We start from the raw sequence: 13,452 nt of genomic DNA, 5'->3' as shown, positions 1-13,452 counted from the left end.
AAGAACATAAATAAGATAAAAGTTAACTAAGTAAAGGAAAGGAAATGAAAAGGCATAAACTTGATATTAATGAAAGCAAAGCATAAACATTACAAAAAATACAAAGAGAGAAAGCAAGAGTATGATCTTGATCTAGACACCAAGATGCCTAAATGCATGAGAAATGCCTCCTTTTATAGGCCAAAATTGGGAACTATTGATTTGATGACTAATTGATGAGTGGGTGGCCAACTCTTGACTTGGTGACAATCCTTATCTTCTCTTGTCTACCCAAAACATCATTACTAACGTCAAAATTGGAGCCACTTGAACATGAAAATTGTAGGAAATTGTCTTAGCTTTCTTGTGTAAAACATTCAGCTCATTTCGACTTTCAGAACTCCAGATATGGCCAAAATATTGAATAGTGCTTGGGCTGGAGGACAGATTCAGGCTTCTTTGTTGTTACAATAATTTCGACTTCAAAATGGCCTTTTTAGATCTTGGGCTCCATATGAAAGTTGTAGGCCTATGTCTTACCTTTCCATCTATATAAAGTAGACCTAAATCTGAGATCTATAGCTCAAGATATGACCCAATTATCAAACAGTGTTCCAGTTTGGATTGCACCGACATCTCTTTTCTAAGTTTGGCCATCTCTTTATCCTTTCCATTTCAGTTCTTAAATTCATCAATCAATCCTTTCATTTATATGATAGGCCTACATTTAAATTGAACATTTACCATAAATTAAAGGTATCTTATATTATTAGATATATTATTATAAAACATGTTTTAGTTAAGGAGTTATTGATACTTCAAGTGCAAAATGATGATATAAAACCTTGATAAAAATGCAGTTTTAAGTACTAATCAATATACATATAACTTAAAACACCATGCATCTTTAACCCATGTAACGAGCTTTCAGCTAATGACTTCCAGACCGGTTGGTATTAGGGCATTAGGTGTTGAGACACCCTTACGAGCTTAGTAACTCGGGTCGTAGATACTGATACGTAAATAGTGCAATGTTTGATTCCCTTAAGCTTTTCTCCTCAACCCATGTAATAAGCGTTGGGCTAATAGCTCCCAAGTCAGTTGACTTTAGGGTATTAGGTGTTAAAACACCCCTTCAGGTTTAATTGCTTAGGTTAGGGAGGCTACAAAACCAAACTTATCTACATTTTTATTATCATCATTTTTTTCTTTTTTTTTTTGCTCTTTTTTTTAAAAAAATTATATAGTATCCCTTTCCCTTAGTTGTCACCTTTAACAAAAGAACATAAATAATGCAATAATCCAATGTGCAACCCACAATCATATGTTAAAGTGTGTGTGTGTGTAAATTAAGGTTTAAGAAAACATGTTAAATGAGTATATGAGCATAATTAAGTGATAGTAATGCGAGATTTATAAACCTGAATATTTTAAGAAGTATTATGATAGACCTTATTAAGAATAGTTACTAAGATGCGTCTCAAGAGTCATAAAAAAGATCTTCTTTACTCTATCATCATATAACAACAATTTTTCACATGCTTTATGAAATAGAAAACACATTTATTATTTTTTTCTTCTTTTTTAACTACTACCCTCTCCCCCCAACCAAAACAAGACATTGTCCTCAATGTTCTAAGGTAGAGAGATAAAGTATAGAAGATATCACCTGAAATAACGAACACTGACAAGCCTGAAACACACTGAAACAAATATAAGAAACAATAAAAACACAATAATAAAACCAAAGGACACAAAGATTCATAAATGAAGGCTCAAATCTAATTTAAGCTTTTTACGGCTTTCCTTAGATGACCAATTTATGCGACTTATGGAGGGATCAATCACAGGAATGAAAGATTGTAGTTGGTCAATCAAATATTTCTTATGTGATGACCTGAGGAACTTGCCATTTCTACACACTTCTATATTTGTTGAATGTACAGGTTGAGTAGAAATGAAAGGAAGGAAGAAAGGATTTTATAGATGAGAAATTAAAAAGGCAATCATACCACCTATATGTAGGTCAGCTGGAGTCTCACTCTCTCTCTCTCTCTCTCTCTCTCTCTCTTTATTTATTTATTTTTGAAAAAGCATGTGTTTGTACAGGTAGTTGTGATTGTGGCTCACATCTTCCCTCAGTTTTACGTCCAAGAACTGCTTAAATGCCCTTTATGGGTCGGGGATAGGCTTCCCATCTAGTTTTCTTAAAAACTGGCAAACATGGTCTTTTTTAGTCAGATTCCCAATACTAAGTCGATCATGTTCTTTATGAAATAGTGGTCATAAATCATGAATTGCACGATGCACATCTCTACTAGGATGCGTCTCAAGAGTCCATAGAAGATTATCTAAAGACTCCTTACTCAGGCCATCCTTAATGAATTGTATTTTATCTTCACGGTTTATAGATACCATTCTTAAAGAATGACATTATGCATTACAAGTCCATCTAGCACATCGATGACAGATTTTCAGTCGTTTTGCATGATGGTTCTTTGCAAAAGTGCTTTTACCTGTTCCAGGCATGTGTGAAATGAAAGAGTTAGATGACTCACCTGATAATTGGACCTTTGCTTCAATCAACCAGTGAATATCTTCAGGAATTCCATGATTCATTAACAATCTCAATCTTGCACATCTAGCATAGTAAATTTTTGTAATCACATTTTGAGGCAGAGCGGGAAAATACTTTTTTAATTTTTCAAGATTAGTGTCCATTTTCAAATGAGAATTGGAAGAGAGATTCAAAGAATTGCACAAATATATACACAAATATCAGTTATTATGGGAAACTGAAAGAACCGACTTAAGTCACGGAGTACCGTTGTCCGCCATTTGACCGGGATGAGAGAAACTAGCCAAAATCACTCAAAAAGAAACATAAAAACAATGTAAGAAAAAAAAAAATCAACCTTTATCTACAAGATCATTCAAACTAGTTAATTCCTTTTCACTAGGAAAATTATCAAAGTAAACTTTCAAACGATGTCAATTTTCCTTAAAAACATTGTCATTCATTGAATTCTCAATATCATAGGCCCTATAAGGATTGCTCCATCTTGATCTTAGCTCTCTAGGGAATGCATAAAGTTGAGAATTATAAAACAAAACTTTTTGACCAGTATCAACATTTTGACAATTTTCACAAGTTTTACAGAATGCATGTGTGTCTTTGAACATGGTGGGCCAATAAAATCCATTTTGAAAGATTTTTACAACTGTCTTTTTTGACGAAAAATAACTCCCACATGCTTTAGAATGACAAAGTTTAATGACACTACTTACCTCATTGTCGGGAATGAATCTTTGAAATATTTGATCAGGACAATATTTGAATAAGTTAGGGTCATCACAATAAAAGTTCTTCACTTTGTTCAAAAACTTTTCTTTGTCTTGGGTACTCCAATCAGTTGGCAAATCTCCTAAAGCAAGAAAATTGATATTTTTATCATACCAAGACATTGGACTAAGAGAAAGTAAGGATTCGTTAGGAAAGTAATCATCGATTGGTGTGATGTTAAATGTCGAATTTGGTGTCACTTTTGACAAAAGATCCGCATTAACATTTTCGGTGCGTTTTTCATCCATAATTTCTTCCTCAGAATAAATCATTTGCAAATCTTCATATTCCTCCAACTTATTTTTACTTAAAGTACATTCAAGTTGATCATAAACTAATTCGTGAATATGATCTACTTCTTGTAAATTATTATCATCTCTAGGTTGCTTGCAAATGTTGAAAATATTCATCTCCAATGTCATGTTTCCAAATGATAGCTTCATTAGTCCATTCCTATAATTAATCAATGCATTAGAAGTTGCAAGAAACGGACGTCTTAAAATAACAGGAAATGAATTACATACTTCAACAGGTTGTGTGTTCAAGATTATAAAATCCACAGGATAAATAAATTTATCGACTTGTACTAACACATCTTCAATTATTCCTCTAGACACTTTTACAGATCTATCGGTAAGCAAAATAGATATAGAAGTTGGTTTAACTCACCTAGATTGAGACTCTGAAAAACTGAATATAGAAGTAAACTTACACTAGCTCCAAGATCAAGTAAGGCTCCTTCAATTTTATGTTCTCCAATAAAGCAAGAAATTGTAGGACAACCACGGTCTTTATATTTCAAAGCATTATTGTTTTGAAGAATAACACTTACTTGTTCCGCTAAAAAGGCTTTCTTCTTCACATTCAGTTTCCTCTTCACAATGCATAGATCTTTCAAAAATTTAGCATAGGAAGGAACCTGTTTAATAGTATCTAGCAAAGGTATATTGATTCTTACCTGTTTGAAAGTTTTAAAGATTTCAGAGTTATGATTGACTTTTCTTTGTTTGGTTATGGCATGAGGAAATGGAAGTGCTGGCGGGGAATCAGTCGTTTCTTTGTAATTTTCAGATTCAACCCCTTCCTTACCCTAAGAGATTGACTCATCATCTTTCTCACAAGGTTCAAAAGTGGGTTTTTCAATAACCTTACCACTGCGAAGAGTAGTGACTGATTTGACTTGATCCATGTGTTGGCTTTCGGAACTACTTGCATTTACATTGTATTGCCCCTTGGAATTTTGTTGTGGTTGAGATGAAAACTTACCTTTCTCTTGGAAATTGAGAGTAGATGTCAATTTTGCAAGAGTATCTTTAAAATATGTCATGTTTTGAGCAAGTTGAGTATTGATTATCTTTTGCTTTTCAATGAATGCATGCAATGTTTCCTCAAGATTTCTTCTAGGAGGTGGAGCATAAGGAGGTGCATATCCATGAGAATTTTGGAAATTATGGTGTGCTTGAAACGGTGGTTGTGAAGTTTGGGCATTGTTGTTATCGCTCTTTCCACTGAAATTTAGGTGATTTCTCCAACCAGGGTTGTATGTTTGTGAATATGGGTTGTGGTTAGCCCTTTGGAAACTGTTTAAAGCATGGCCTTGTTCATAAAGACATTCCTTAAAGGAAGGCAAGGTTGGACAATTATTGGTTGAGTGTTCATTTGTTTCACATATTTGACACGCAATGTTTTCAACAGATTTTAATTGACCACTCTTTTTCAATTCTAGTGCCTCGACTTTTCTAGCTAAAGATGCAAACTTGGCTTGAAGGTCATGATCTTCCCTAAGGTTATACATACCTCCACTAGATGTATGAGATTGAGTTTTACTCGGTGCCTCATAAATACCCGCGGTGTCCCAATTTTGAGCATTTTCAGCTAACTAGTCTAAGTACTCCATTGCTTCATCAGGGTCTTTATCTTCAAAAGTTCCATTGCATATCAATTCAACCATATGCCTATCTCTAGGTGTTAACCCTTCATAAAAATATGAAACCAATCTCCATGTTTCAAAACCATGATGAGGGCAAGTACTCAGCAAGTCTCAATACCTATCCCAACATTGGTAAAATGTTTCTCCTGGTTTTTGAGAGAAAGTGGTGATTTGTTTTTTGAAAGAGTTTTTTCTATGAGATGAGAAAAACTTCTTTAAAAACTGTTGTTGCATTTCATCCCAAGCACGAATAGATCCTAGTCTTAAATTTTATAGTCATGTTTTAGCTTTATCTTTTAATGAAAAAGGAAAAAGCTTTAATCTGACGGTGTTCATGCTATAATTTCAATCATTATATGTGTTACAAACCTCCTCAAATTCCCTTAAATGCAAGTATGAATTTTCCAATTCTAAGCCATGAAAAGAAGGTAAAACCTAAATAATGCCTGGTTTAAAATTAAAATGAGATGCATCGAGAGGAAAAACAATGCATGATGGTGCACTTGTTCTTGTAGGATTCATGTGGTCTCTAAGTGTTCTAACATGATTATTCTCATTATTCTCATTATGAAGTGATTGATTATCTTCTTCGACCATATTTTCTGAAAATGATGAGGATACCCTATAAAGTCTACCACTTAATATACGTGACCACACTCTCATGCACGTATCAGAATAGAATAAAAGGAAGAAGAAAACAAAAGAAGAAGAAACAAGAGAAAAGAAACAAAGTTATATACAAGAAAAGTGAAAAGTGAAAATAAAATAAATATTATAATTTGTACAACTTACCTCCCCAGCAACAGCGCCAAAAACGTGACACGACTAAAAAATTGATGTCTTCTCCCAAGTGTAGCAGTGTCGAAGTAATAAATAACCCTGCAAGACCGGAGTCGAACCATAGGGAGGTTAATTGTACAAATTATAAACAACAATAGTAACAACAACAACAACAACAACAATAACAACAACAACAACAACAACAATAATAATAATAACAATAATAATAATAATAGTAGTAGTAGTAGTAGTAGTAGTAGTAGTACTAATAATAATAATAAAGAAAAAGAAGGAGAATAAGATGATGATGATGAGAACTTTGAGATGAAATATTAATATAAGGATTAAATAATGATAATAACAAATATCAAGGTTAGAGGATCCACTAATGGTGTGTTAAACAAGTATAGTATAAACTCTTATTATTCAATTGGAAACCACACATAAAGGAGGTTCCAATTAGTATAGTATAAACTCTTATTATTGAATTGGAAACCACACACAAAGGAGGTTCCAATCAGATTATATATTGTTAACATGATTACATTAGTCATCTTATTCAATTAATGCTAATACTTGTAAATCTCGTCAAGCATTCATGATTATAACTTATGTTAACAACAAATCAAGTTCTTTTCATAGCTCAGGTGTCGGTTATACCATACATTATGGGCTATGAAAGTGCCAAGCATTTGTTGTACCAAGTGTTATACAACATAAATCAAGATTAGTCATTTAACAAGCAAAGTATTAAAGAGTGAACAAGATAACAAATATAAAACATGTTAGTATCAAACATTAAAGTCCATATTAAGTTTATACTATACGTATTCTTACACCATTAGTGTAACCTTTCACCTTGACATAATAAACTTAGCTAGACATCACCTTGACATAACTAACTTAGCTAGACATAATGAAAGAAAGCAAAATAGATAAACAAAATAAGAACATAAAAGTTAACTAAGTAAAGGAAAGGAAATGAAAAGCATAAACTTGATATTAATGAAAGCAAAGCATAAACATTACAAAAAATACAAGGAGAGAAAGCAAGAGCATGATCTTGATCTGGAAACCAAGATGCCTAAATGCATGGCAAATGCCTCCTTTTATAGGCCAAAATTGGGAACTATTGATTTGATGACTAATTAATAAGTGGGTGACCAACTCTTGACTTGGTGAAAATCCTTATCTTCTCTTGTGTGCCCAAAACGTCATTGATAACGTCAAACATGAAAGTTGTAGGAAATTGTCTCAGCTGTCTTATGTAAAAAATTCAGCTCATTTGGACTTTTAGAACTCCAGATATGGGCTAAACACTGAACAGTACTCGGGTTGGAAGACAGATTCGGGCTTCTTTGTTGTTGCTACAATTTGGACTTGAAAATGGCCTTTTTAGATCTTGGGCTCCATATGAAAGTTGTAGGCCTATGTCTTACCTTTCTATCCATATAAAGTAGACCATATGAAAGTTGTAGGCCTATGTTTTACCTTTCCATCCATATGAAAGTTGTAGGCCTATGTCTTACCTTTCCATCCATATAAAGTAGACCAAAATCTAAGATTTACAGATTCAAATATGACCCAATTACCGAACAGTGTTTCGGTTTGGATTGCACCGACATCTCTTTTCTAAGTTTGGCCATCTCTTTGTCTTTTTAATTTCAGTTCTTAAATTCATCAATCAATCCTTTCATTTATGTGATAGACCTGCATTTAAAATAAACATTTATCACAAATTAAAGGTATCTTATATTATTAGATACGTTATTATAAAACATGCTTTAGTTAAGGAGTTATTGATACTTTGAGTTCAAAATGATGATATAAAACCTTGATAAAAATGCACTTTTAAGTACTAATCAGCTTGAAGATTTCATGCAAGACTATTTCTTTGTTTTTTATAAAAATAGTTATTGAAGTACTTATTAAACTATCTACTTAAGGGAGGACTATTTTGTAAAATAAAGACTAGGGTTTTCTAGGATATAAAAAGAATGATAGAAGAGAAAGGGGCAACCACGCAAGAAGAGAAAAACACCCCCTCCTCTAAGAAACTCAAAATTATGCATTATTCCTTCTTTTTGATTAGTTGTCAACAAACATACAAGGCTAAACACTTTTTCTTGGTTGCAAGGACACAGAAACCTTTGGATTTCAAGAATTTTAAGATTTATTTTACCTTTTCTTTTTAGTTTGTAACACGATGAAAGAGTTGATGTCTTATTTCAAGTGCAAGAGTGTCGAAGTAATAAATAACCCGGCAAGACCGGGATTGAATCACTAGGAGGTGAATTATATAAATTACAAATAAAGAAAAAGATTTGAAGAGAATAATAACAGAAAAGGAGTTGAAGAGAGTTTTGAGATGTGATATTGATGTAAGGATTAAAGAATGATAAAATAAATGTCAAGGTTACAAGATTCACTAATGGTATTTTAAATAAATATAATATAAACTCTTTTTATTACTCAACTATAAACCACACACAAAGGAGGTTCCAATTGGATGATTTGTCGTTATTAGCTCATTATAAATTATTAAAATGATCATATTAATTCTCTTATCTAAGTAATACCATACTTATAAATATCATCAGGCTTTCATGTTGCTAGCTTATTATAGCAACAAATCAAGTTCCTATTATAATAACGATGTCGGTTGAAGACTATGAAGGATCAAGCATTTGATGTACTAAGTGTTATACAACACAAATCTAGATTAACCATTTAACAAGCAAGGTATTAAGAATTAGTAAGATAAAAAGATAAAACATGTTAATAACATTCTTTCTTGGATATAAACATTAAAGTCCATGTTGAGTGACACGACTAAAAAATTGATGTCTTCTCCCAAGTGTAGGAGTGTCGAAGTAATAAATAACCCGGCAAGACCGGGGTCGAACCACATGGAGGTTAATTGTACAAATTATAAATAACAATAATACAACAACAAGAATAATAACAACAACAATAACAACAACAACAATAATAATAATAATACTTATAATAATAGTAATAATAATAATAATAAAGAAAAAGAAGGAGAAGAAGAAGAAGAAGATGAGAACTTTGAGATGAAATATTAATGTAACGATTAAACAATAATAATAACAAATGTCAAGGTTAGAGGTTCCACTAATGGTATGTCAAACAAGTATAGTATAAACTCTTATTATTCAATTGGAAACCACATACAAAGGAGGTTCCAATCAGATTATAGATTGTTAACATGATTACATTAGTCATCTTATTCAATTAATGCTAATACTTGTAAATCTCGTCAAGCATTCATGATTATAACTTATGTTAACAACAAATCAAGTTCCTTTCATAGCTTAGGTGTCAGTTATACCATACAGTATGAACTATGAAAGTGCCAAGCATTTGTTGTACCAAGTGTTATACAACTTAAATCAAGATTAGTCATTTAACAAGCAAAGTATTAAAGAGTGAACAAGATAACAAATACAAAACATGTTAGTATCAAACATTAAAGTCCATATTAAGTTTACACTATACTTATTCTTACACCATTAGTGTAACCTTTTCACCTTGACATAATAAACTTAGCTAGACATAATGAAAGAAAGAAAGAAAAATAAATAAACAAAATAAGAACATAAATAAGATAAAAGTTAACTAAGTAAATGAAAGGAAATGAAAGGCATAAACTTGATATTAATAAAAGCAAAGCATAAACATTACAAAAAATACAAAGAGAGAAAGCAAAAGCATGATCTTGATCCGGAGACCAAGATGCCCAAAATTGGGAACTATTGATTTGATGACTAATTGATGAGTGGGTGACCAACTCTTGACTTGGTGACAATCCTTATCTTCTCTTGTCTGCCCAAAATGTCATTGTAACGTCAAATTTGGAGCCACTTGAAAAATAAAAGTTGTAGGAAATTGTCTCAGCTTTCTTGTGTAAAACATTCAACTCATTTTGACTTCTAGAATTCCAGATATGACTAAAATACTAAAAAGTGCTCGGGCTGGAGGATAGATTCGGGCTTCTTTGTTGTTGCTACAATTTGGACTTGGGCTACATATGAAAGTTATAGGCCTATGTCTTACCTTTCCATCCATATAAAGTAGACCTAAATCTGATATCTACAACTCTAGATATGATCCAATTACTAAACAGTGTTTCGGTTTGGACTGCACCAACATCTCTTTTCTAAGTTTTGCCATCTCTTTGTCCTTTCAATTTCAGTTCTTAAATTCATCAATCAATCCTTTCATTTATGTGATAGGCTTGCATTTAAAATGGACATTTACCATAAATTAAAGGTATCTTATATTATTAGATATATTATTATAAAACATGCTTTAGTTAAGGAGTTATTGATACTTCGAGTACAAAATGATGATATAAAACCTTGATAAAAATACAATTTTAAATATCAATCATTGAGTTTATATTATACTTATTATAACACCATTAGAGAAACCTTTTTACCTTGACATAATTAACTTAGCTAAACATAATGAAGAAGAAAAATATAAATAAACAATATAAGAACATAAACATGATATAAGTTAACTAAGTATAGGAAAGGAAATGAAAGAGCATAAGAGATTAATATAGCATGAAAGAAAACTTGAACATTATAAAGATATAAAGAGAGAAAGTAAGAAGATGATTTTGATATGAAAATTATATGACTAAATACATGACAAATGCCTCCTTTGATAGGCTAAGACTCAAAACTATTGATTTGTTGAATAAGAAAATAGTTGGTGGCCCATCATAGATTTGGTGGCTAGTTTTTGACATTAGTGGCTGCTAGTTATTGATATTTTTAGCTGATTATTGATATTGTTAGCTAGCCAAAATATCATTGCTAACATCAGAATTAGAGCCCCCTGAATTATGAAAGTTGTAGGCAATTGTCTCAGCTTTCTAATAAAAAAACCAAAGCTCATTTGGATTTCTAGAACTCAAGATATGAGCTAAAAACATAACAGTGTCTGACTTGTAGGACAAATTCTGACTTCTCTATTGTTACTAAGATTTGAACTTGAAAATGGAAGAATTGATTCTTGGACTCTATGAAAGTTGTAGGTCTATGTCTTACCTTTCCATTCATATAAAGTAGACCTAAATCCGAGATCTACAGCTTCAGATATGATTTAATTACCAAATGGTATTTGAGTTTGGACTACACTAGCAACACTTTTCTAAGTTTGGCCCTCTCTTTGTCCTTTCAATTCCAATACTTAAACTCATCAATCAATCCTTTTATTTATGTGATAGACCTGCATTTAGGATGAACATTTACCTGAATTAAAGGTATATTATATTATCAAACTTGTTAGTATAAAACATGTTTTAGTTAGGGAATTTATGATACTTTAGGTGCAATATGATAACATAAAACTTTAATAAGAATGCACTTTTAAGTACTAATCAGTTTGTATGATGAATAATTTGTTCTCTTATGTTTATTTTTTTTATGATTGTTTATTTTAATTACTAGAGTGGACTCTAAGTTATTATTATAGACAATCTATTGCTAAGTTTGATATCAAAATTAGAGTTATGGTATGAACTTGTGAAGCAACTGAGTTTAATAATTATGGCGGATCTACATTATTAATCTTAAGGAGAACATTCAATCAAATCAAACATAGACTGCGGACAATTATGTTTTCTTAATTAATCAATTTATCTAGTTCTAAAGGCTGCTATTGAATTAAACTACTAGTACAAAAATTGTGGTTGTTTGATGATTAAGGTTAGTTATACCGCAGATCTGTTAACTAACCAATATTAAAAAGAGTATATTCAGAATATAAATTGATGTTTCATTTCCATGATCAGTTTTGCTTTCTGTAGGTGAATGTGTGCTTGCGATCAAGGTTTGTTATCTTGATAATTTTTTTATTTTATTTAATTTCGCTTGATAGTTTTCTAATTTCTTTTGCTTTATCCTAGATACCGTCCAAACCACCCAAATTGCATATCATCTAACATAAAAATCTAACTTGAAATTTTCTTATGGGATCGAACCCTTGCTTACTCTATACTATCTTGTGTGTTGTGTTTGAAGTTAGGGTAATTAATTTTTGTGACCGCGACATCGCAACAAATTTTGGTGTCATACCAGGGAAGTAATTTTAGTTGATTCTTGTGCTATTATTTTTATTTTCTGTGATTGTTATTTATTTTTCTGAAAAAATAAAGAGAAACAGAATTTTTACTTGCTATGGTACTGTTAATTTACGGTAGTGGTATTGTTCAAAATAAATTGTCTCTGTGATTGTTATTTATTTTTCTGAAAAAGTAAAGAGAAACAGAATTTTTACTTGCTACGGTACTGTTAATTTACGGTAGCGGTACTGTTCAAAATAAATTGTTTTGTGAAATTAGATATCAGCCTTTTGTTTTCTAAAAGAAAATGACGTTCTATACAAGACTAGTGAAAACCACTAGCCCTACCCTATCGAGGCCAAATTCCGCTATTTTCTAGGTTTTTTAGGCAGTTTTAGTCATTTAACGTAGAATCTTTGTACAATTTGCATTGATTTCAATCTCTTGTGTGGTTAGTTTCTTTTGAGTTTTCTTGATGATTTATGCTAGTAACCTGTTCTACTAATCAAAGTCAAGTGCAGTTGGATCTTGAAATAGAAAAAACTTTACGCATGTTATGAAATAAAGCTCACCTCAACAATATGGCTCTTGCATAATAATAAACACTCAAAAAGCTTGTTATTCCTAACGTGGAAGATCAACCATTGTGTATAAACATCGACAATAATATAAACTTTGAGCTCAAATCTGGTTTTATACATTAGCTACGATCATTTAATAGTCTTGCAGGAGAAGATCCTCATGCTCATCTCAAGGAGTTCCATATGTTTTGTGTTGGCATGAAACCGAATGGAGTAGATGAAGAACAGGTTAAGTTGAAAGCTTTCCTTTTCTCTTTAAAAAGTGCAGCAAAGGCATGGCTTTTCTCCATTCTTCCAGGTTCAATTAGAACTTGGAATGGCATGAAAAAGATCTTTCTTGAGAAGTATTTCCCAACATCTTGAGTTACTAACATAAGAAAAGAAATATATGGGATTTGGCAACTCATGGAGAGACACTTTTCGAGTATTGGGAAAGATTTGAGCAACTGTGTATTCAATGCCCTCATCATCAAATACTCGATCAACTGCTCATTTAATATTTCTTTGAAGGACTAATGCCTACTGACTATAGTATCAATGATGCTGCAAGTAGAGGGGCATTGGCAGATAAGACACTTGACACGCCAATTGATCTCAAATATGGCAACCAACTCAAAACAATTTGGCATGCAAGGAGACTTTGTAAACAAATGAGTAAATAAGGTAAGAATTTCTAACCTTAAAATTAAAGTTAATGATCTTACTTCTTTTGTGTATTCTTTGGCTTGTGGAAATATAT

Source organism: Populus euphratica, unplaced genomic scaffold (genome assembly GCF_000495115.2).
Source record: "Populus euphratica unplaced genomic scaffold, PopEup_1.0 scaffold831.1, whole genome shotgun sequence".
Lineage (NCBI taxonomy): Eukaryota > Viridiplantae > Streptophyta > Magnoliopsida > Malpighiales > Salicaceae > Populus > Populus euphratica.
This window is presented reverse-complemented; position numbering follows the sequence as displayed.